General features: G+C 39.9%; 2 pseudogenes; both read left to right on the top strand.

Moving 5' to 3' along the window:
- Positions 1 to 906: 906 nt before the first annotated feature.
- On the top strand, positions 907 to 2911 carry LOC144309100 (trifunctional enzyme subunit beta, mitochondrial pseudogene; annotated as a pseudogene).
- A 12114-nt stretch (positions 2912 to 15025) lies between these two features.
- Positions 15026 to 15825, top strand: LOC144308751 (proline-rich protein 3-like; annotated as a pseudogene).
- The last annotated feature ends 10036 nt before the right edge of the window (positions 15826 to 25861 follow it).

The raw sequence follows: 25861 nt of genomic DNA, 5'->3' as shown, positions 1-25861 counted from the left end.
GGCCTTTTGTGTGTATTTCTTTCACTTAGCATAATGATTTAAAGGTTAATACATGTTGTAACAAATCTTAGTATTTCATCAGTCTTGATTGGTGAATACTACTTCATTGTATGAATATACCATTATTTTAAAATCAATTCATCAGTTGATGAACATTTGGATTATTACTACTTTTTGCCTTTGTAACGTTACGCTGTTATTAAAACATTACTGTACAGAGGTACCCGAGTGACTCAGTTGACTCTCTGACTTGGCTTGAGTTGGGTCATGATCTCAGGGTTGTAGGATCAAGCACCACATTGGGCTTCACACTGAGCATGGAGCCTGCCCAAGATTCTCTCTCCCTCTCCCTCTCATTTTCACTTGGCCCCTCCACCCACTCATGAATGTGTGCTCTCTCTCTCTCTAAATTAAATACATAAATAAATCTTTAGAAAAATTGTTGTACAAGTTTTTGTGTATATACACTTTTCAATTATCTCAGATAATAACCTAGAACATATGGAAACCCTATATTTAATTTCATGAGGAACTGCTATGCTGTTTTCAAGGCAACTGTGCTAGAGATTTTTAAAATAGCTTTTTAACTGACTGAGCCACCCAGGTGCCCCAGTGGCATTTCTATACACTAACAATGAGACTGAAGAAAGAGAAATTAAGGAGTCAATCCCATTTATAATTGCACCCAAAAGCATAAGATACCTAGGAATAAACCTAACCAAAGAGGTAAAGCATCTATACCCTAAAAGCTACAGAACACTTCTGAAAGAAATTGAGGAAGACACAAAGAGATGGAAAAATATTCCATGCTCATGGAATGGAAGAATTATCCTTGGGAAAATGTCGATGCTATCCAGGGCAATTTACACGTTTAATGCAATCCCTATCAAAATACCATGGAGGAGTCCGAACCTTCCGTGCCCGCGGCGAGCTCGAGAGGACGGAGCTGAGATTTCAGAATGACTTCCATCTTGACTTACACATTTAAAAATCTTCCTAATGCATCAAAATGGGCCCTCCGATTTTCTGTAAGACCTCTGAGCTGTTCCTCCCAGCTACGAGCTGCCCCAGCTGCACAGACCAAATCAAAGAAAACCTTAGCCAAACCCAACATAAGGAATATTGTGGTAGTGGATGGTGTTCGCATTCCGTTTTTGCAGTCAGGCACTTCATATAAGGACCTGATGCCACATGATTTGGCTAGAGCAGCATTTTCGGGTTTGTTGCACCGGACCAATGTCCCAAAGGATGTTGTTGATTATATCTTCTTTGGCACAGTTATACAGGAAGTGAAAACTAGCAATGTGGCTAGAGAGGCTGCCCTTGGAGCTGGCTTCTCTGATAAGACTCCTGCTCACACTGTCACCATGGCCTGCATCTCTGCCAACCAAGCCATGATCACAGGTGTTGGCTTGATCGCTTCTGGGCAGTGTGATGTGGTTGTGGCAGGTGGTGTAGAGTTAATGTCTGATGTCCCTATTCGTCATTCAAGGAAAATTAGGAAAATGATGCTTGATCTCAATAAGGCCAAGACTCTGGGTCAACGACTATCTTTACTCTCAAAATTCAGATTGAATTTCCTGTCACCTGAGCTCCCTGCCGTGGCTGAGTTCTCCACCAGTGAGACCATGGGCCACTCTGCAGACCGGCTAGCCGCTGCTTTTGCTGTTTCTCGAGCGGACCAGGATGAGTATGCACTGCGCTCGCACAGCCTTGCCAAGAAGGCACAGGATGAAGGACTCCTGTCTGATATTGTACCCTTCAAAGTACCAGGAAAAGATACAGTTACCAAAGATAATGACATTCGTCCTTCTTCTCTGGAGCAAATGGCCAAACTAAAACCTGCATTCATCAAGCCCTATGGCACGGTGACAACTGCAAATTCTTCTTTCCTGACCGATGGTGCATCTGCAATGCTGATTATGGCAGAGGAAAAAGCTCTGGCCATGGGTTATAAGCTCAAGGCGTATTTGAGGGATTTTGTATATGTGTCTCAAGATCCAAAAGATCAACTTTTACTTGGACCAACATATGCCACTCCAAAAGTTCTGGAAAAAGCAGGATTAACACTGAATGATATTGATGCTTTTGAATTTCATGAAGCATTCTCAGGTCAGATTTTGGCTAATTTTAAAGCCATGGATTCTGACTGGTTTGCACAAAACTACATGGGTAGAAAAACCAAGGTTGGGTCACCTCCTCTGGAGAAGTTTAACAACTGGGGTGGATCGCTGTCCCTGGGACACCCATTTGGAGCTACTGGCTGCCGGTTGGTTATGGCAGGTGCCAACAGATTACGGAAGGAGGGAGGCCAGTATGGCTTAGTGGCTGCCTGTGCAGCTGGTGGGCAGGGCCATGCTATGATTGTGGAAGCTTATCCAAAATAATGATAAAGAAGAGGTGACCTGGAGTTTTTGTGCAACACTCGCACTAGGCAATGCCATTCCAATGCATTACTAAATGACATCCATAGTTCCTAGCTCCTCTTAAGAAAACACAATTTGTGGCCTTCTGTTAAACACTTTGCAATTAAGCCTTGCTAGTGTTCTGAGCTTTCCAGTAATCATGGCTTACTGCTCTTTCAGGGATTTCTTAGTCACCACAATCATACAGTGATAATGTTTAAGCAATTATTTGGGGGCTCTGTTTTCATTAAATACTAACAGTGGTTGCAATTTGGGAAAGAGGTTAGCTGAGATTTGGTATCATCTTTGTAACATTTGCAAATTATACTCTTTCCTGTTTGTGACCTAAAGATAAGTGTTTTCTATAAAATACAAACCAATGTGCCTAAAGAAACTTAATTATGGGAAGGTAATTCAGAATTTAAATGTCACTGAATACCTACAGTAAATGTTTAGATGTATAAGTATCCTGTTAACCTTAATAAAGTGAGGAAGTATCAAAAAAATTACCATGGAGTTTGTTCAGAGAGTTGGAACAAATCATCTTAAGATTTGTGTGGAAGCAGAAAAGGACCCCGAATAGCCAGGGGAATATTAAAAAGGAAAACCATAGCTGAGGGCATCACAATTCCAGATTTCAGGTTGTACTACAAAGCTGTGGTCATCAAGACAGTGTGGTACTGGCACAAAAACAGACACATAGATCAATGGAACAGAATGGAGAATCCAGAAGTGGACCCTCAACTTTATGGTCAACTAATATTCGACAAAGGAGGAAAGACTATCCACTGGAAAAAAGACAGTTTCTTCAATAAATGGTGCTGGGAAAATTGGACATCCACATACAGAAGAATGAAACTGGACAATTCTCTGACACCATACACAAAGATAAACTCAAAATGGATGAAAGATTTAAATGTGAGACAAGATTCCATCAAAATCCTAGAGGAGAACACACAGGCAATACCCTTTTTGAACTTGGCCACAGTAACTTCTTGCAAGATACATCCATGAAGGCAAGAGAAACAAAAGCAAAAATGAACTATTGGGACTTCATCAAGATAAGAAGCTTCTGCACAGCAAAAGAAACAGTCAACAGAACGAAAAGACAACCTACAGAATGGGAGAAGAAATTTGCAAATGACGTATCAGATAAAGGGCTAGTATCCAAGATCTATAAAGAATTCATTAAACTCAACAGCAAAGACACAAACAATCCAATCATGAAATGGGTAAAATACATGAACAGAAATCTCACAGAGGAAGTCATAGACATGGCCAACAAGCACATGAGAAAATGCTCCGTATCACTGGCCATCAGGGAAATACAAATCAAAACCACAATGAGATACCCCCTCACACCAGTGAGAATGGGGAATATTAACAAGGCAGGAAACCACAAATGTTGGAGAGGATGTGGAGAAAGGGAAACCCTCCTGCACTGTTGGTGGGGATGTGAACTGGTGCAGCCACTCTGGAAAACTGTGTGGGGGTTCCTCAAAGAGTTAAAAATAGATCTGCCCCATGACCCAGCAATTGCACTGTTGGGGATTTACCCCAAAGATACAGATGGAGTGAAACGCCAGGACACCTGCACCCCGATGTTTATAGCAGCAATGTCCACAATGGCCAAACCGTGGAAAGATCCTTGGTGTCCATCGAAAGATGAATGGATAAAGAAGATGTAGCAGATGTATACAATGGAATATTACTCAGCCATAAAAAATGACAAATACCCACCATTTGCTTCGATGTGGATGGAACTGAAGGGTACGATGCTGAGTGAAATAAGTCAATCGGAGAAGGGCAAACATTATATTGTCTCATTCATTTGGGGAATATAAAAAATAGTGAAAGGGAATAAAGAGGAAAGGAGTGAAAATGAGTGGGAAATATCAGAAAGGGAGACAGAACATGAGAGACTCCTAACTTTGAGAAAGGAACAAGCGATGGTGGGCGGTTTGTCAGCATACAGAATAACACCCAGTGCTCATCCCGTCAAGTGCCCACCTCAGTGCCTGCCACCCAGTCACCCCACCCTCCGCCCACCTCCCCTTCCACCACCCCTAGTTCGTTTCCCAGAGTTAGGAGTCTTTCATGTTCTGTCTCCCTTTCTGGTATTTCCCACTTATTTTTTCTCCTTTCCCCTTTATTCCCTTTCATTATTTTTTATATTCCCCAAATGAATGAGACCATGTAATGTTTGTCCTTCTCTGATTGACTTATTTCACTGAGCATAATACCCTCCAGTTCCATCCACGTCAAAGCAAATGGTGGGTATTTGTCGTTTCTAATGGCTGAGTAATATTCCATTGTATACATAAACCACATCTTCTTTATATACTCTTTTAAATCTTCACTTTTTTAACTTAATATATCTTGGGTATATTCTCATGTTCTTTATCCTGGAATTTAAAAGTATTTTTGATAGCTGCATACTAGAAATCCAATCTGTTTTCATACCTACCGTGGCTCCTCTTTTGAATACTCAACTCACAGTTACCTCTCCCTTTTTTTACCTCCTTTAATATTTGCATTATTATTTAGTTCCTCTACCATCTAGCACTTGTTATATACCATCTTCTATTTTCTTTAATACATTGGTCTCTTATTGTTTCATATTAACTAATACTGTTTCCTTGGTAAGACTGTTTTATTTTGTTGTATCCCACCACCACAGTAAGAACACAGTGGATGCTTATCTACTTGTTAACTTCATTTGATTTTATAAATCTGGGCTTCTCAAATTCAGCAAGTAAATGCATACAAATGATATTCACATTGATTTCTCTTTAACTAGCCAGGAAATGTTTTTCTCACTACAATCTTAAAGAAATAAAGAAAGCATGTTGTGCTCACATTCTGCACAGCAGCCAGCACACTGCCCAATCTCAATAATGTTAAATAAGAAAAGTCAAGATATATTAAACATTGCCCTGCAGTTCATTCTCTCTGCAGATGCCAGTATTTATTCTAACCCAAGCTTTCTCTGGCTTACAGTTGATTTTTATAAAGGAATTCATCTGTTCATCTGTCTCCTTATTTTAGGTCAAATGTGTTTACATGCAGGGATGGGGCCAGGGCAAAAATAGTTCAATATTTTTATTTTATTTGTTCATTAACAAATAGAAGTATTTTTTCACCAAATTAAAAAAAAAAAAGCTTTTCGGTAATTGATTAGCTTTCCTGACACATTCTCATTAACTTGTGCTAATCAACAGGCATATGTATAGAATACTTAATATACTTAACATAGAATATTCTTAGTATAAAACATATATTCCTAATTTCAATGTTGGTAACTACCACTTGTATCTTTTGACATCCCCCGGAAACATTCTTCTTTCTATACCTAAGAGAATGGCTTCACGCATGAAGTATCCTGTTCTGAAAAATCCCTCTGCATTTCTTCCCTGCTTATGCTAAACAGTATGTGTTTTATTAATATCCTGTGATTTCCCTATCTTTCAAGCTGCTGTATAATAGAATCTCTCTGCTACTGGTGAGAGGAAAGTATATCTTGCCATAAGATTTAGATTTGGAATGTGCAATCTTCTCAACAGGAATGCCAAATGCATTTGTTGTTCCCTTTCCAGTTGTTTTGTACACAGGCTTCTAATAGGATTGTGTCCAGATAGTTTTTGCTGAAGTATAGTGTAAATGTCTTACAGGAAAAGGATTTCTAATGTGACATAGACAGGAGCCTTCATGGCCAGCTGTGTGCTCCACTCTTTCTAGAGGAGAGCTTTGAAATTCCTCATGCAGAGCAGTGTTTAGAATAAATAGCAATGTATGATAACTCATAAGTTTCTCTGGCCTAGCTAAGATATAAATTATCATAGTGAGAACTCAAACTGAGTCTTGTATCTGAAATCCTTCAGTTGAGAGTCTTTTTAATATTACTCTATAACTGTGAAATATGTTAAAAACAAAACATATTCTGTACTACATGCACCTGCTTCTTACATGTTCTAGACTCACATCAGATGAGCCAGCAATACCTTCTCTGGCAGTCTTGTTGCTGGCAAATGTGGAAAGAAAATGTATCCAATGATGACACTGGAGGGATATAGGTCCATTTAGTTTAGATAAAACATAAGGAACATCAAAAGTCTACTGGAAGTGAAGTAATTTTAACGTTTTTAAACTTTTTCTAAGATTCACATTTATTCTTCTAAGAAACAAACTAAAGGACAGTACTTCTTCACAAAAGGAGGACATAAAGATGTTGGTAACTTCTGATTAAGCATGGCAGATTGAGTCTATTAAAATAATGCACATTAGATAAAAAAATCATAAGACTGAAGAAAGTAGAAGAGGGAAAACAATAGAGAAATGCAAATAACATGGGGGAGTAGTTAAAGACATAATAAAACTTAGAAGATTGAAAGCTAAATGCATTAAAGGAACACAGAAACAGGATAGAGAATAGCAGTAAAACAGTCAATTTTTGTGTTCAGAACCTAGGGTAGAATCAGAAACTATAATCACCAGGTAATTCTGAAGGTCTAGATGGATGCATGTTTCAAAAAAAAAAAAATACAAGAGGAGTGTTTTATATTCTGTGTAAAGAACACTTAGACCTCTAGATCCATTCCTAATTCTGACATAAAATGGACAATATTGAAACAAAGGAATTCTGAAGTTGTAGATTATTGGCACAGCTAAGAAATGCAGATGCCACAACTAAAACTAGGATGTTATCTGGGAGTCTACATCCTGAGTGTTGGAATACTCTCAGCCCTTTCTCCCTCAAGTTCTAGAGCACTGGCAACCAAAATTAAAATCCCAGGAAAATAATTAGTGGATGGATTTCCACCTGAGCTGACTGGGTGACCCAGAAAAGATAATGCACATGCAAAGATTGCAATCAACTTTTTAGTGCCTCATTCCTAAATATGAAAAAAACCCTACAATGAAAACTTCTAAAATGAAAAATAGACCAAAACAAACAAACAAGTTTGGGAGTTTAGAGGAAACAGAGTTAGTACAGAGAGCAAAACAGGATGCCAGCAGCAGCAACAGCAGCATCGCCATGCACTGAACAATAAATCAATAAAGTGTTTGGAAGAAAAATTCAATGAAACTGCACAGAAAAAAGTAAAATGTCAGACTTTGGAAGCAACAGGAAAGATAAGAAAACAGTAGGAGGTCCTACTTCTGCATAACAGAATTTGCAGAAATGATTGAAAAGTAATCTAAAGAGAAGAAATTATCAATACAATCATAAAATGTAACTTTCCATAACTGAAGAATATGAGCTTCCATAATGAAGGTGAGAACCAAATTAGTAAAAGAAGGCTTATAAAAAGCACATTATTGTGAATTTTAGACAACTGGAGCAACGGGAAGATCCTAAAAGTTTCCCTAGAGGAAAAAATAAAACAGAAAAACAAAGGTGGCATACAAAATATGTGAAACAAGAATAACATCAGTTTTCTCCTCTTAACTACAGAGAACAAAATGATGATTATCAGAGAGGAGGAGGAATGGCTCAAATAGGTGATGAGGATTAGCGAATGTACTTGCGATGAGCACGAGGTGTTGAATCACTATATTGTACACCTGAAACTAATATTACACTATATGTTAACTAACTGGAATTTAAATAAAAACTTAAGGGGATCCCTGGGTGGCTTAGCGATTTAGCACCTGCCTTCAGCCCAGGGTGTGATCCTGGAGTCCGGGAATTGAGTCCCACATCAGACTCCCTGCATGAAGCTTGCTTCTCCCTCTGCCTGTGTCTCTGCCTCTCTTTCTCTCTGTGTGTGTCTATCATGAATAAATAAATAAAATATTTTTAAAAATAACTTAAAAAAGAGAATAACATCAGTTTTCTCAACAGGAACACTGAAAGGTAGATGTTATTGGAGAGATATTTTTAAAATTCAAAAGGAAAATCATTTCCAACCTAAAAAAATTATATCTAGTTAAAGCATCAAACAAGCAAGAGGCAGAATAAATAATTTTCAGACATGAAAGATTTTTTAAAAATCAAACACACAGGCTTTCTCAAGAAGCTACTGAGGAATGTATTCCATGAAATCAAAACAAAATGGAGATACAGGAAATAGAGTTAGGCAAATACAGCACTTCAGATGATGCTTAAGAGAATTCCTCATATCCCAAGCTAAGAAATCAAAATATAATATGGAAAAATAAAATTTTTTTTAAAATTTTTATTTATTTATGATAGTCACAGAGAGAGAAAGAGAGAGAGGCAGAGACATAGGCAGAGGGAGAAGCAGGCTCCATGCACCGGGAGCCTGATGTGGGATTCGATCCCGGGTCTCCAGGATCGCGCCCTAGGCCAAAGGCAGGCGCCAAACCGCTGCGCCACCCCGGGATCCCAGAAAAATAAAAATTTTTAAATGTAAGTATTAGCATGCTTTTTAGAAATAGCAAGATAAATATCAAAGGAAACATCTAAAAGAGTTAAAATCTATTAGCCTAGGGAATGGTACTTGACGGTGGAAATGGGGTGGGGAGCTAGACTGCTGTTTTTCTTTCTTTGACTTTTTAAGCAATGGGCATGTATTATTTATCAAAAAAAATAAAAACTACATAAAAAAGAAATATGATGACTTCAAAGGGGATTTATTTTTGAGCCTCAACATCAACTCATCACATCTTAAGGTAACCATATGATTGATATGAAGAATCTAGCCACCTTTTATTAATATAAACCTTTCCAGAATAATCCAGCAGGTTTTTAATACCTTACTCACCAAAGTGAGATTTTAAGCTAGTTGAATACCTGTGATACAGAAAACTCCTAAGTAATTTTGAGTTGCAAAAGTAAGCACTGGACTTTTAACTTCAGAAATGTCCTTTTGAGAAATCTTCCTATTATGCCTCCCATAAAAGTCTCTGTTCTTGATTGGTCCAATAAATAGGCAACATTTTTATCATCTGAAATTTCTTACTACACTCCCCCCCCAAAAAAAGACACTATTCCAATAAAAAAAACACTAGCTATAAGCTGACTCTGATTGACACCTTACACACAGAGGAGAGTTGGGGGCTATGTTTGATAATTTGAGTATTCATTGCGTATAGTCTGTGGGAAGGGATGGTATAAAAAAACAGCTTGGAATGAGAAAACTATGGCATCTTTTTTGAAGTCAATGTGAAGCTGCCATATCCATTTTAACAAAACTGCTTTTGTAGAGTTTCAGCAGTAAATTGTAGTAGATAAAACAGACTTTTGCATTATATTATACCCTCGTTCGAATGTCAATTTGGTCACTAAAAATATCTATTATCTTGGATAAATGACTTAATCCAAGCTTCAGTTTCATCTGGATAGCAGAGAGTGGAATAGTATGTACATTACAGTTAGTGTGAAGATCAAATGAGATAATATATGTAATGTGCTCAATATACTATGTAACACATTGGAGTTCACTCAATGTTGTTTCTTACTTTTTAAAAATCACTCCAACTTGAAATTTACTATTATGAATTAATTTATTTACTATGACTAATTTAGTCTTTAGTTGCTACAAGGATGTTATTTCCTAAATCCTCATTTTTCCCCTTTAAAATTTTAGGGAAATGCTGCTGATACCAGTTTGCATTTAAATAGTCTCTTTCCCAATGAGGATATAAGATGAAAATACAGTGATTTAAATCCTCAAGTTTTTAACATTACCGAGGACTATATAGGAGAATACTTTAAAACACAGTAGTCTCCCCCAACTCATCCACAGGGGATATGTTCCAAGACCCCAGTGGCTGCCTGAAACTAAGGATAGTACCAAGCCCTATATATACTTTTTCTTATACATACGTATTCATGATAAAGTTTGATTTATAAAGTGGGCACAATATGGCATTAACAACAGTAACTAAAAAAATAGAATTATAATGAAAGTTATGTGAATATGGTATCTCTCTCTCAAAATATCTTAGTGTACTATACTCACCCTTCTTTGATGATGTAAGATGATAAAATGACTGCGTGATGAGACAGAATGAGGTAATAATATAGGCATTATGAATCCACCTTAGACTACTATCGACTTTCTGGCACAATGTCAGGAGGAGGATAATCTGCTTCCGAACTGTGGTGGACCATGGGTAACTGAAGACTTGAATAAAGGAGGACTATATATAGTAACGGATGTGAAACACATCTTGACTTGTATCTATTACTGATAAGAACCTACCAGGGATCCCTGGGTGGCACAGCAGTTTGGCGCCTGCCTTTGGCCCAGGGCGCGATCCTGCAGACCGGGGATCGAGTCCCGCGTCGGGCTCCCTGCATGGAGCCTGCTTCTCCCTCTGCCTGTGTCTCTGCCTCTGTGTGTGTGTGTGACTATCATAAATAAATAAATTTTTTTAATTTTTATTTATTTATGATAGTTACAGAGAGAGAGAGAGGCAGAGACACAGGCAGAGAGAGAGAGAAGCAGGCTCCATGCACCAGGAGCCCGACGTGGGACTCGATCCCGGGTCTCCGGGATCGCGCCCTGGGCCAAAGGCAAGCGCCAAACCGCTGCGCCACCCAGGGATCCCTAAATTTTTTTTTAAAAAAACCTACCATATAACTAACTCTTTAGAACTATTTACTTGGGCTATACAGCTTTTTATTTAAGTTTGGTCTGGATTTCAACGTGAATATTATTATTTCAAACCTCCAAGTAAGAGTCCTTCTATCAGGTGCTTCTAATCTTACTCTACAACTGTGGAGTCCTTAGTAATCATCATGTCTAGAGTTTCTATGCCTTCTTTAGACATTTTTGAACAAAAGTGTAGATATGATGTAAAACCTGTGCTTTCAGGGATGTGTGGGTGGCTCAGAGGTTAAGCATCTGCCTTTGGCTCAGGACGTGACCCTGAGATTGGGGATCAAGTCCCGCTTTAGGTTCCCTGCCAGGAGCCTATTTCTCCCTCTGCCTATGTCTCTACCTCTCTCTGTGTGTCTCTCATGAATAAATAAATAAAATCTTAAAAAAAAAACTATGCATTCATCCACCTCCAAAATTACATTATTTCCTTACATAGACAGGGACTTTTGTATGTTTTCTTGCTTCTATACTATGACCTTCTCTGATGCTTTTAATCTGTCTTCTTCCCCTTTTGTATGCAAAATTTCCATTTAGCAAAGTCTCTAATGTTCCAATTCAATATCTATGTATTGGTCATGTACTTAGTATCTGGACTCCTATTAGATGACAAAGAAAAGGGTCATCCTTAAGGGACCTACACAAAAAAAAGAAAAAGATGTCCTAAATACATGCTATTGGTTGATCCTAAAAAGGTTTCCCTAGAATTGTAAGAAATACCAGTAAGATAATATAGATCAATGCAAACATGGCCTATAGTATGTGCTCAATAAATTTTTGCTATTATTCCTTCAAAGTGTAATTAATTACATATTCTCTACTGTATTTACTGTTTTCTACTACTTGTATTTTATTTTTCTTATTTTTGTTTGATTACTGTTTGATTACTGTTTTATTTAATTACTTATTTTGTTTGATTACTGTTTGTTTTAATCACCCTTTAAGCTTTTTAGGATCAGAGCTCCCAAATGAATGCACTCCAGGGCAACTCTACAGAACACTACATATAGTGATTTTCCCATACCACGTTCTCAATAAACACTACTGTGGGTTATTATGAAGGAATTTTTAATATTTCTCTGCCTATGGTATAATTATATTCTGATTCTCTTCCAGTATTTCCAGTTCCTTCAATAAAACTTTTGTGTCTTTCTTTTTCTTTTTTTTTCCGACCTGTGTGTTGTCAGAATCAGCAGAGTAAGTGACCATATATATATGTGAAATAGTTGAGAGTCTCAGAAAGGTCTCTCTCTCTCTCATATACTAGCCCTCTTATTTCCCTAACATCTTTTAGTCCACATAGCAATGTCATGCCCATTATCTCAATTGATTACTGCAACATAGATCCTCCTTTGACAAATAGGAAAATTGAGTTTCAGACACTCAAATGACTTGCCCAAGGTCATTCAGTTAACAAATGTTGGGTCTCAGACCAGTTAACAAATGTTGGGTCTAAGACTAAAGCTTCAAACCTGACGTGGTTTTCATTTGTAATTTTTAAAAATACATGTATTATTTGGGGCATGTGTAATTTTGTAATTTTTAAAAATACATGTATTATTTGGGGCATGTGGTGGCTAAGTCGGTTGAGCATTGGACTCTTGGTTTTGGCTCAGATCATGATTTCATGGTTGTGGGATTGAGCCCCACCTCAGGCTCTGTGCTTAGTGTGGTCTGCTTCAGATTATTTCTCCCTCTCCCTCTTCCCTTCCCTGTTCTCACTCTTTCTCTCAAATAAATAAAAATCTTTTTTAAAAAAGGTTTGAGTCTTTATAAAATTTCCATCTAACTCAGATGCTACATCCTTGGTTCATATTAGAAATACTAAACATGGGCTAGGACCTTGAGCACAAATGTGTTATGAATTTGTACATAAAGGTACTGCACCCTGGCCCTACTGCACACTTTCTGTGAATGAAAAGACACAGGCAGCCAGACTGCTACATTGAGCCCTCATCCTTGATGACTGAGAAGGGCTTTTCTTTTTCTTATCTATATTTTCCTTCAGGCTATGATATCATTCCCCCACCCCCTCCAAAGTCCATTATTTCTTTCCTCAGGCTGATCTCATTTGGTCAACTGCATTAAATTTCTCATTTCTTCTCCAAAGAGAAAAAGAAAAAGTCAAGAAGGAGAACAGAAAGGAGGAAATCACTAGATCTCAAGAATTATGATTTTGATACTCCATTTTTCATTTCAAACTCAGAAAGGCTGATAGAAAAGCCTTAACTTTTTTATTATTAAGGATACAACACAGCAAAAAAAAGCAACCCCAAGAAATATTTAATTTATTTTTTAAAGATTTATTTATTTATTCATCAGAGACACATAGAGAGGCAGAGACATAGGCAGAAGGAGAAGCAGGCTCCCTGAAGGGAGCCCGATGTGGGACTCAATCCCAGATCCCAGAACTCGATCCTAGATCCTGGGATTATGCCCTGAGCCGAAAGTAGATGATCAACTGCTGAACCACCCAGGCATCCCAAGAAATATTTAATTTAGATAAAATTCACACCAGGTTAATTTGAGTCCTGGGAAAATCAAAAGATTTTATTTCCTTAGCTGGATTGTAGTTCTCTCTGGAACATTAGAATAATTCTCATTAATGTTGATAGTCCCACTCTTTTAAAATTTTTTTTATTGGAGTTCAATTTGCCAATATTTAGCATAACATCCAGTGCTCATCCTGCCAAGTGCCCCCCTTAGTGCCCATCTTTCAATCTACAGAACAGAGGAATATTGTCCAGTTACCTCTTTTACAGAGACTTGTGAAATTGGTCAGTAGCTCTCTTGGTTGTCCCTACGCAAGCCACATGCAACTAAAACTATTTTGTTTTCTTTTATAGAGCTTAAAAACAACCAGGACTTTGAAAATAACCAAATGAAACACTTCATAGTAGATTTTCTCTGGAAGCAAAATATCAGTAAAGACAGCAAGGTAGAAGCCTCCTGGACACTGCATATTAGTATAGTTCAAAGCTATCTAAAAAAGAGTTTCTGGATGGAATGAGATTCTTTCAGCAGGTAGGATAGAATTTGAAAATGCTTGTGGTGAGGAAGGGAAGGGTGAATAGGTGGTAATTGGAGAAAATAATTTGTACTGTTCTGATTGCCAAGTGGAAGGTTTTATTTTAGTATAGCATATCTAAGGAAGCCTTTATGATCATAATAGGACCTTAAAATACCTTGTGTAAAAATTGTGTCTTTGCTTTGAAGCACCTATTTTAATTTAACTGATTCAAAAATTAGCCATAGCTCTTTAGAAATTATGTTGGTAAGAAAAGCAGGTCCCTGGACTTGCATTTGAAAATAATTCATTGAACAGATTTCTAAGGATTCCACTGCACAGCCAGAGCTGTAAAATAATATCAGTAGCAGTTTATAGGAAAATGGAATGGGCCATGAAACTTAGAACTTGTAACATCTAGGGTGACAATAAACAAGGTGAGGTGAAACTGCCCTATATATCTTAGAATTACAGAAAAACTCCACCTTAATTTCTTTGGTATGAAAATAAAAGGGACAAATGAGAAAATATATATACTATCTACCTATGGTCAGATTTCTTGTCAGAATCTTGACTTTTTTTCCATTGTCTTTCTAAAATGTCCTGTGATCCATTTTCCCATCATTTTGTCTATCCAAATAGCAACTAACTCAGACTTCAATAGTTGTATTTAACATGTTTGAAAAGCTCCTTTTACTTATTATTAAGAATTCTGATGGCAAAATGGAAGCCAGCCATGCACTGGATAAAAGTACACTGGATTATAAATCAGGAGACAATTTTTGTCCATATTCTTCCTTGAGCAAGTGTCTCAATCTCTCTCTCTCTCTATCTATCTCTATCTCTATCTCTATCTCTCTGCCTCAATTTCACCTTTTGTAAAATAAAGTGAATCAATTATATGTTCTTCAAGGTCCCTTCCAGATATAAAGTTCTATGATCTTATGGCCCTGTTAAAAAAATAAACAGCAAAAAGCAAGCTGTAGTTAAAGCAATAGCCAGGAAAAGTAACACATCCTCTTAAAGGTAAAACAAAGCTTCCTCACTACCCTCCAAATCCTGCTACAGCCATTGCAGCCATAGCCACAACCATGATGCTGAAACTACAGAAGCAGAATCAGCAGCAGCCGCCACCACCACAACAGCCCTTGCTGCCAGAGCAGAAAGAGACTGGAGATGAGGAGAATTGGGAGTCCCATCCGACCACCCAGCTAGCTGGGCCCTCCCCCCATGGCCAATGGAAAGCCTGGTAACCCCAAGTCAGCCCCAAACTGAAATCCACCCACATTTCCACCATCAGTAAAATGAATAAATAAGTTGTGTGTGCATGCAATGGGATGCTATACTGCAATGAAAATGAATGAATGAACTGCTACAGGCAACCTGGATGAATCTCACAAACACAATATTGAGTGAAAGGAGCCAGACAGAAAAGAATGCAGACTCTCTTCACAGAAGTCCTCCAGGATCAAAGGTATCAATGAGTTCATAACTTCTGAGTCTCCTACCTCCTCCCAGGGGCAGAGGCCCAATTAGGAGAGGCCTGGGCCCTAGGTGTGGCCCATATAGTTGTGGGCTGGTGGGAGGCCAATACTAAACCTCCTTTTCCTGGACTGACCATGGGGGTCCTTCCAGGGGAAGCTTTCACAAAAAGCAGAGAAATCCTCGAAGGCTCAAAAGTTGGTCTTCTATCAAAAATACCTGCCCACCCAAGAATGGACCCCAAGTTATGGAAGACAAATCCAACCGCTTTGTCTACCAACACTTTGCCAAAAAGGGCCACTGTTGATATGAGGACCTCTGTGCCTTCTACCACCCAGACGTCAATGGACCTCCTCTGTGAGACTGTGCCTTCCCATCCTGGCTGGAAGGAGCCCTTTGACCTAGTGGCCATATATTTCCCTATGGCTTTGTAACGGCTACTGTGAAGCTGTTCCATCCACCACCCTCAGCCAGTGACACCAACCCCCCTATGCCACCTTCCCCATTTGGGGTCCAGAGTTGTTTCATCACTGGTGCCCAGTGTGTGGGCTTTCTTCTGATCCAGCCTCGAGACTCACCTTCATGACCCCATCTTTGCTTCCTTCAACTGCCTCCTGGATCCTCTTCCCCTTTGCCAACTGACTGCTGAACAAGAAATCTCTTTGGTGCTGTTTCTTGTACATCTGTCCACCCTGGTACTGTCCTCAATTCCTGAGACTCCTGGAGCAGTTTCCTATCATTCCCTTCTTCTAGCTGCTTCTTTTAAGTCCTTTTTATGTGACAAACCCTAGCCCCGAAGTTGCCAGTTGCTCTGTGAAACTCACCAGTTGACCTGGGATCAAGTACAGATGACTGGTGCAGTTACTCCCTGAAAGGCCACTCTCCCTACTTTTGGATTTTGTATATCTTATGTCAATAGCATGATCCCCACAACTCTTGTCTGTGATCACTATGCTTTGTGAAACTGTGCATCCCCTCGTACATAGCTTCTCAATGACTGTGGCATCATTGTGACTTCTCAACACTAGAGTAAGTTTTCTGCCAAAATGAGTGAGGTTCTTAGTGCCTTCTAGACTTTCCACACTTTCCAACATGAGAAAATTGTGAAACTTTCTGCAAGACTGCCTCCCTGATCTCCCCAGTCTCCTGGTGTCTGTTTTTCTGAGTTTGACACAAGCCCATGAGATGTCCTTTAAAGCCTCTGACTGGTCTATCTCCTCTCCAGCCCACTTTAGTTAGAGTACATCATTGTGAGGCCACCAGCCCTTTCATCTGAATTCTATGGATCTCCACTGGCCTACCTTTGGGTGGAACTTGGATGGTACTGTCGCCCTCATCTAGCCTTCTTCCCTATATCCCTGGAACTGGTCGTTTTCTGTGAAAACACCAGTGAACAGGCTCAGTTTTGAACTGGCCCTGAGGAAATGGCTAAGGGGTTGTGTGGGCAAGAGGGAAGGATGAGAGCCATTGGAGAACTGAGAATGATTTTTTTCTTTTTAACATTTTTTATATTAGTAATAAATGCAGTGGAAACCAAAAAATAAAAGTAAAGCAAAAACCAAAACATACATTGATAAGAAACCACAATAAAATGACTTGCTATGGAAAAATAATCTCATCCAAAGGAATAGAATAGTAATTCTACACTAATCATATTTTAAAAAGTAACCCTCTGCTGTTCCATGCACTAAGAGTCACTACAGATTGCTGTATTGTGGTCAGTTGATAACTGGTAATCACAATTAGTGGAAAGAAATTCAGCAATTCAGTGAAGCAAGATGATTAGAAAGTCATACTCACACAGAAGAGGATGCACTTAAGTAGAAGACATAGTTGGCTATGTAAGGATTTCTGCCTTACTGGGGCTTTGTGTTTGCTTTGCCTGGCACTATGTTCTTGAACAGAAAAGACTTTTAAGGCAAATGTTCTTAAAATATGTACTCACTGCAGGCACTAATGGCCTCAGTCAGGGTAGATACTCTTATTGAATCAAATAGGATTTAAAGACAGCAATCTAGAAAAAAGCCTGGACTTGTCCTTTGTTCTTTCATTAACCGTAAATATTAAATAGTTATTTTTGTCTTCAGCTATCAAACAACAAAGTCATCTAGCATCTGCAACCATTGGAAGATTACATATGAACTCTGTGTTGAAAGAAGAGTTTACATGTTGGTTGTCATGATATCACATTTGGGACCCAAGTTCTTTGAGTCTAGAGGGAATGTCTTACTTTTTTTTGTATCATCCCACAGTCTCTTACAGAATATATAGTATAATCTCATAAACTGTAGGCACCAAAGCTCTTATGTTAATAAAGAAGTTCTTGCATTTTCAGGATTAAAAGTTAGTAAAAAAAATTGTCTATTATATACTGTGCTTGGTTTTAGTGGATACATAAGTACTATTTGTAATTAATAGGTTGGGTGTCCAAAGACACTGACATACCTAAGAACCTTAGGAAGATTTCTTAACTACTTTAAACATACTCAAATCTAGTTAACATGGTTAATTACTTAGAAAATATTTTTATATGCATGTAGTATAAAAGGTAATCTATGAAACCTATATGTAAGTTATTAATTGCATGATAGAAGTGTTTGAATTTCTGAGGTTTTATAAATACATGGCACCAAATCTTCCATGTTACGTGACTGTTGATTATGGTTTGCAGAGGCAGTGTCACGTGCACAGTGTTAGGACCCCCCCAACTCATCACATAAGAATGAGCATTGGACTTGGAACACCTCCTTATCTAGAGATAATTTGCGCAGGGTGCCTGGGTAGCTCAGTCGTTTAAGGTCTGGCTCCCGATTTTGACTCAGGTCATGATCTCAGGGTCAAGAGATTGAGCCCCATGGTGGGCTATGTGCTCAGTGTGGAGTCTGCTTGAGACTCTCTCTCTCCTTCCTTTGCCCCTCCTCCAAGTCACACTCTCCCTGTTCCCCAAAATAAATAAATAAAAATATTTTAAAAAAGGAGAGATACAGGGTTCACAGCCTCTCCTGGGCTTTTCACCTTATATAAGAATAGCCTTTCCTATTGAAGAATCAATGATTATTCCTCTTTTCTGCTTAAACAAGTACATTAATGGCCCTCACACACACACACCAAGCTTTCAGTATCTCAGATTGCCTAGGGAGGAAGAGGTCCTTCTGCTGGAGCATGACAGTGGTTCCCGTTGGCTGTCCAGGACACCTACTGGCCATAAGAACTGATGTCCACTCTTGGAGCTGATATTGCTCTGTCTCATCTCTAGGTACATAAAGATTTAGCATTTAGCACTTGACTGTGTTATGTTTAGCACTTGACTGTGTTATGTTTTCCTTGGCAACTCCAAAACCAAGATGCAATGAACAGAAATGTTTGGATTTTTATACCTGGGGCTGACATGGTGATGATCTTTACTAATCCTTTATGTAGTTGAACTCCTTCCCTGGCATTGGTTACCTATACATGGTGTTCTTCTCAGCAGTTATAGATAATGATCATTAGATGATACTGATGCAAATAATAGAAATCATAAGGGTTTCAAAGTCAAATACCACTGTCTGTATATAAAAATTCTTCCTATGCCAAATAAAATATCAATTTCTTAAAGATCCATGGAAATATGAATAAAAATAGTACAAATAGTTAAAAGCTTTAGTTAAAATGTGTTTAATAATTGATTATAAAAGGTAAGAATAAAAAAATAATAAAAAATTTTAAAAATAAAAAAGGTAAGAATAACAAGTTGGAAATAACCATATTTTCTTGGAATTCACAGTTCAAAAAGAAAGTATAAAATTAGTTGTCATACTTAATACTTGAAATCTTAAATTTGGGGAGCCAGCCATGGTACATTTTTTTTACTTTCCTTCTTGCATGATGGCAAAGTCCTCCCCATCAAGTTGGCTGCTTTGCATATCTCCTTCAGGTTCAATATTAATGCTCTCCAAAGCCCCAAAGGGCCCAAGAAGCCTTTATGTTAAAACCAATTTGCTCTTGCCAAATCTAAGCATCTAATTAGAATTACTGAACATGTATTAAATATTCTTTAAAAAAATAACATAAGGACTAGTCAATTTTAAGATCCAATTATATAGCATACTATTTCCTATTTTTCATTATATGAGAATATTAGAAAATTATTGATTGAGAAACTTTGGACTTCTATGCAATGATCTCCTTATCTCATTCCTTTTCCTTTATTTGTTTTCTTTTTAATCTCTTTTCTTTTGTAATACGTATCTTTTTTTTGGATTCTAAATCAAGAAAAAGACCAATAATGCAATCAGTTTGACTTTTGATGAAAAATGACATGGCAAAGACCTATTTATGACATTCAAAAACTGAAAATTATGTAAGTGCTTTGAAGATTGTTTACAGGATTTCCTAGAAAAATTAATATATAACCAATAATTATATGATTTCTCAGAGCTTGATGTATAATAAAACAGAACAGAATTTTTGTAGGACTTTAATATCACTTCAGTCACTACAGAGGTATGAATTTTTCAAATATCTTCCAAGGTTAGTACCACATTTCCATTCCTCCCCATGTGGAGTAATTGATAGGAGTTGGTGAGATAAGAAGAGAAGTAGAAATAGGGTTAAATAGTCAGTATTATAGACATAAGGGCATTCTATCCGGGGTCACCTCAGTGGAGTTGAGAATCTGCCTTTGGCTCAGGACATGATCCTGGGGTCCTGAGATCGTCTTACATCGGGATCCCCAAAGGGGGCCTGCTTCTCCCTCTTCAAAGCTGTGTCTCTGCTTCTCTCTGTGTTTCTCATGAATAAATAAATACAAATCTTTTTAAAAAGGGCATGCTATCCTGGCTAAATCAAATGTATTGGTATGATATGCATTTGCAAATCTGCATATTTTTCTAGGAAATCCTGTAAACAATCTTCAAATGGAAAAGTCAGTGTCAGATTGCTACTGCACATTTTAGGGTGACTATATTGAAGCTAGCATGCATACAGCCTGGTTAGCAATCTGAACATTGGTTGATGAGAAGACCAAAAAAAAACCTCATATGTAAATATTCATTTCAAAGCCACCTTGATTGTCAACACATTTTGTCTCACAAATGTGAAGCTATACTTCCAATGAACACAACAAAGTGCTAAAACCCATTAGAAAGTACTTGTGAAATAGCCATGTTTTGAGACTTGTTTCTGATGATTTGAAAGGCGAAGGAAGTGCATAAAACTAACTTCCACCTGGACAGGGGGTTGTTTTCCCTGCTTATTTGAAATCAGAGCCAACAGTAATAAATGGTTCAGTATAATCCTAAACATTCTCTCTTCATTTAGACCAAACAGATTGGTAAGTCTGAATAAATAGGTCATTTGCCATAGAAGCGCTATGATACTTATACTTTCTATTGCCATATTCGAATACCCTTCATAGTTTAGTTGAACTACCATCTTTTGCACACTGATTACACAAGTATATCCTAAGACCATGGGTTAGTGCTAGTGGGTCTTAAAAATAATTATTCATTATAATTAATGACTACATGGCAAAAGCTTTCAGCCTGCTATGTTTGGCATATAATGCAAAGTTTGAAAGACATCTTTATTTTTCTCTACCCTTCATATCAGAAAGTACTATTAGCTTCCCTTGTTTTTCAGCAGTGGATCTGAGGCAGAGAGACAGAAACAATTTGCCGAAGGTCAAACAAATTATCAGGATATAACCTCAGGCTTACTAATAATCAGGTACCTGGTTTCATTGCCTGATATACTCAAGCATAGTACTTTGACTTGTTCCCTACTAAATGCACTACTATTTCCACTTCATTCTCTGTAACTGCTCATTAGAATGGAGATAACAAGAAGCAACATCAAACAGTGGCAGATATGGTGCTATCTAATCTTAAATCAGAAATCTGAATTAAACCAAGCTCAACTGTGATTGAAGCATATGGAAGAATGACTCGAGCTCTAGGATACATTTAAAGATTCCTCTCTTGTATTTCTCTTGAAAAATTACTTTTCACATTTTCTTGAAAAGTTATATCTTATATTAGCACATGATCAACTTTGTTGCCAACTGGTTATAATAAGACAATAAAGTTATATGACCAAACACAAAGTGTGCTCATAGGAATTTAGCTGACGATATCAAAATCTAAATTAACAGTCACAAATTGTATTACTAATATAGTTCTGAATACGGCCACATACAATGAGACATTCACATTTACATGACATTTACTGATTAAAAATAGACATCCTGTCAAAAATCCAACCAAAGAAGCTTGCCATAGAGATGGTTCTAGCTATGCTACTGGATCACTAAATATATAAACCTGCCTTTTCTATTTATAAGAATTTTGATGGAAAGAAAACCTTTTGAGAAGATCAGCAATTGGATACACTCAAAATGCATGGTGTAGGTGTTGTGCCCAAGATTGCGAATCCGAGAAACCACCAAGGAGGCGACACCGATGCAAGCGCACAAGGGTTTATTAGCAAGCTCGAGCTTGGGTCCAAGTATACCCGACACAGCAGAGCAGGGACTTGGACCCCGAAGTGGGTTACAGCTGGGTTTTTTATAGTCTGGTCTAAGGTATTTCCAGAAGGGATGGAAGAATTCTAAGATGGGACTTTCTACCACGGGTGTGGGCTCTGTTGTCTTTCTGATATGGGATTACCTGCCAAAGACATTGAGGACATTCTGCAGTTTTTCCCATAAAGTTCAGCTCTTATTCACAGGGGCCTAAGATGGCTGTACTTGTGCTAATGCTAAACTTTGGGTGGGATGGCCTTAATTTTTCTCGGCCTCCACATTTCCCCCTCTCAAAGGAACCTAAGGAAGGACCCAATCATGGGTCCAGGTTGGTCTCAGAGTGAGACAGTGGGAATGATTAAATCATGATTCAAAACAACCTTGTTGCTGTTCTCGCTCCCGTTTACGACTAGCCAAACCTTTTCTGACTTTTGCCATAGATTCCCAGACTATTCCTGAGTGGTCAGTAAAGAAGCAACACTCCTCATCTGGGGCAACACATAACGCCCCCCCCCCTTGCTTGCAAAAGCCTCTCTACAGTTAAGATGCTCCTATCTTTTTAAACCTTAAAAGACTTTAAAAGCAAGGCTGAAAAAAAATGAAAATAAATAAAATAAATAAAATAAAAAAATAAAAGCAAGGCTGAATTGGGTGCACATTTTTAAATGGTTAATGGGGATTGGTTCTGGCACGAAGAAGACAGAGCAAGAACAACATTAGTGGGGTAAGTGAGAACAGCACAGTCTTTTTTTTTTTAATTTATTTATGATAGTCACACAGAGAGAGAGGCAGAGACATAGGCAGAGGGAGAAGCAGGCTCCATGCACCGGGAGCCCGACGTGAGATTCGATCCTGGGTCTCCAGGATCGCGCCCTGGGCCAAAGGCAGGCGCTAAACCGCTGCACCACCCAGGGATCCCGAGAACAGAGCAGTCTTAACAAAGTCCTTGCAGCTGGCCTGGCGTAGGTGTAGTGGACCCAGGGAGTAATCCTGCGACCTTGAGAGCGGTGGGAGTGGTCAGGATCACGAGATAGGGTCTCTTCCAGCGAGGTTGAAGTGTCTGGTGTCATCGGTATCTCTGCATGTACATGTACACCCAGTCACCCAGCTGGTATCGATGGGGGCCCAGGGGTGGCCCAGTCTCGTAGAGGGCCCTCAGCTTAGGCCACACCTGCTCATGGGTTCCTTTTAACATTTGGAGGGAGAAAAGGAGTTGGTGATCAAACTCAGCAAGCACCTCAGGTTTAGATATTGGTACGGCCCGGCGCGAGATTTACACCCTGTCCCCCGGATTCTCAAGGGCCAGCGAGAGCTCCCCGGGCACCACCGAACCGCGACGCTTCCAAGGCACAGGCCCCTGTCTCGGGCGAGCCCATTCCAGGGCGCCCTGCCCTTCACAAAGAAAAGAGAGCTCTCCCCGGGGCTCTCGCTGGCTTTTCCGGGATCGGTTGTGTTACCACACTGGACGCCTCACGGCGCCCATCTCCTCCACTCCGGATTCAAGGATCTTACCCCGACTCCCTTCCGATCGGTTCCAACATGCCAGAGGCTGTTCACCTTGGAAACCTGCTGCTAAACTGGGGATACTAGGTGGAGGAATACTGAACATGGCCTTGTAGGGAGTCAGTCCCATCTTATGGGGAGTTCCTCACCCTATATAGGGCAAAGGGGAGGAGAGTCACCCAGTCCCTGCCAGTCTCCAGGGCTAATTTAGTTAAGGTCTCCTTTAATGTTCTGTTCATCCTCTCTACCTGTCCTGAGCTCTGGGGCCATTATGCACAATGTAATTTCCAATCTGCCCCAAGTACTAGTGCCACTCCCTGTGTTACCTTAGAGAGGAATCCTGGGCCGTTGTCTGATCCAGTCTTAACAGGAAAACCATACCTCAGTGAAATGTCTTCCAGCAGTTTCTTGGTCACGTCTGTGCTGTCCTCTGCTCTGCAGATCTGGGCTTTTTTAGCTGAGGCCCAGTATCCTAGAGCCACTATGGTTTGTAGCAAGTCCCTGGTGCTTCACAGGCATGTGTCCTGTTCCTCCTCCACCAACAGGATATCAAATGAGGGTGCTTGGAACAGAACTCACCCAAGTAATCGTTAGAGTGCGATTTCCGAACCGGCAGCAAGGGAGTGTTCCTTGCTGATTGGCAAGGCCTCAATATGCCCGAGTCCAGTAGTCACCATATGTGGGGTGTGATTCCCCTACATGCTACGAGAGGCATGGGGTATTGGCGGACCCTGACAGGGTCTTCCCCTGGCTTTAGTTCTATGTATATGGCCGGTCGATGCTGGGCCAGCCCAATTCCCCCAGTTTCTGCCCATGCTTGGGCAAATTCCCGCAGCCAATGGTCAATGTCAGTCATTGGGGCTGAGGGCGTTTGGTGGAGACAATATCCGTCTCCAACTCAGGAGAAGCACCTGAATAGGGTGCCCCTCCTTGTTTAGGATTTTTGCCCCTTCGGGTGGAAGAAATTTGTATCCCCATCTTGATGAGCAAATCCCGACCTGACCATGAAGGAATGGGATACCCAGCCCATGCTGAGATCCACAGTTCTTTGGGTAGTCCATGAGTACTGTTTGGTGCCCGTGGCCCCTTGCACCCATGAAGTCTTGTTTGCCAATTTCCCTTGGGGTTGTAATAAAACCGAATGTTGTGCACCAGTGTCCACTAGGAATTCAACAGGTTGCCCCTCCACTCTGAGAGTTATCCTGGGCTCGGGGAAGGGTGCTGAACCCCGGCTCCCCTAGTCGTCCAGGTCATTCATATCCAAGATCTTGGCAGGGGCCTTAGGTCTTTTGTTAAGACAGTCTTTCACCCGGTGGCCCTCTTTTTTGTAGTAAGCACATTGGTTTTTGTTCAACTTAGGGCGCTCCCAACGGGGACCAGGGCCATCCTCCTTACCTGTCCCTGAAGCCAGCTTCTTGAGGTGCCTCCGTCTTTCCTGTGGTCATCCACGGTTGTGGCCAGCAGGATCCTGGCTAGGTTTCAGGTCTGCCGGTCACTTAGTTTGGTTTGTTGCTCTTCCGGACTTATAGACTCTTTCTGCTACTATAAGTCCTGCAAGCTTTTCTCTCCTAGTATTCTCTCTAAGAAAGCTGCAGGACTCTCGTCCTTACACTGTCTTACCTCGGCCAGATTGGTAGGCTTGCGCTCGGCAGCCTGGAGACCTGCCCCTAGAGTCTGGCAGTGGACGCAGAGTCTCTCCTTACCTTCAGCCGAGTTGTGCACTTTGGGGAGTAAAAATGGTTTTAGCCAAGAAGGGGAATTCTCGATCATGTCCTGCCAGACCAGGATGTAGGGCACCTGGTCAGGGTGGCCATCCGGTTTGTCCCTGAAGATCACGGCCTTAACCTGTAAGATAATAGGTAGGTGAAATTTCCTTCTCGGGGCCATCCCACATCAAAGGTTGGCCATTCTGATATGCAATAAATTTGGAATCTCTCTCTCGGTATGTCTATGCTGAGAATACGAGCTCTTTCCCTAACATCCGAGAAGTGGGAGAGCATAAGAGACAAGGGTGTGGTTTGTGTCTGCCCCATTATGTCCCCCGACCACACCAAGGCACAGACAGTTATGACAGTTAAGAAACAACACAGTCAAACGCACAGTTAACAAGAACACAGTAACACAGACCAGCGCGCAAACAGGTATCAAGAACACAGTAATAGACAAACGTTCCATTGCGGCTACAGAGACAAGACAGAAAGTAATCCGAAGGGCTGGCAGCCGTCCCTCCTTACAGATGAAGACCCCCGTCCTCCTTACAGATGAGGACCCCCATCCTTACAGATGAGGACCCCGTCCTCCATACAGATAAGGACCCCTGTCCTCCTTACAGATGAGGACTCCTGTCTTCCATACAGATGAGTTCCTCCGTCCCACTTACAGATGAGGACCT

Source organism: Canis aureus, chromosome X (assembly GCF_053574225.1).
Source record: "Canis aureus isolate CA01 chromosome X, VMU_Caureus_v.1.0, whole genome shotgun sequence".
Classification (NCBI taxonomy): Eukaryota; Metazoa; Chordata; class Mammalia; order Carnivora; family Canidae; genus Canis; species Canis aureus.
This window is presented reverse-complemented; position numbering and strand designations above follow the sequence as displayed.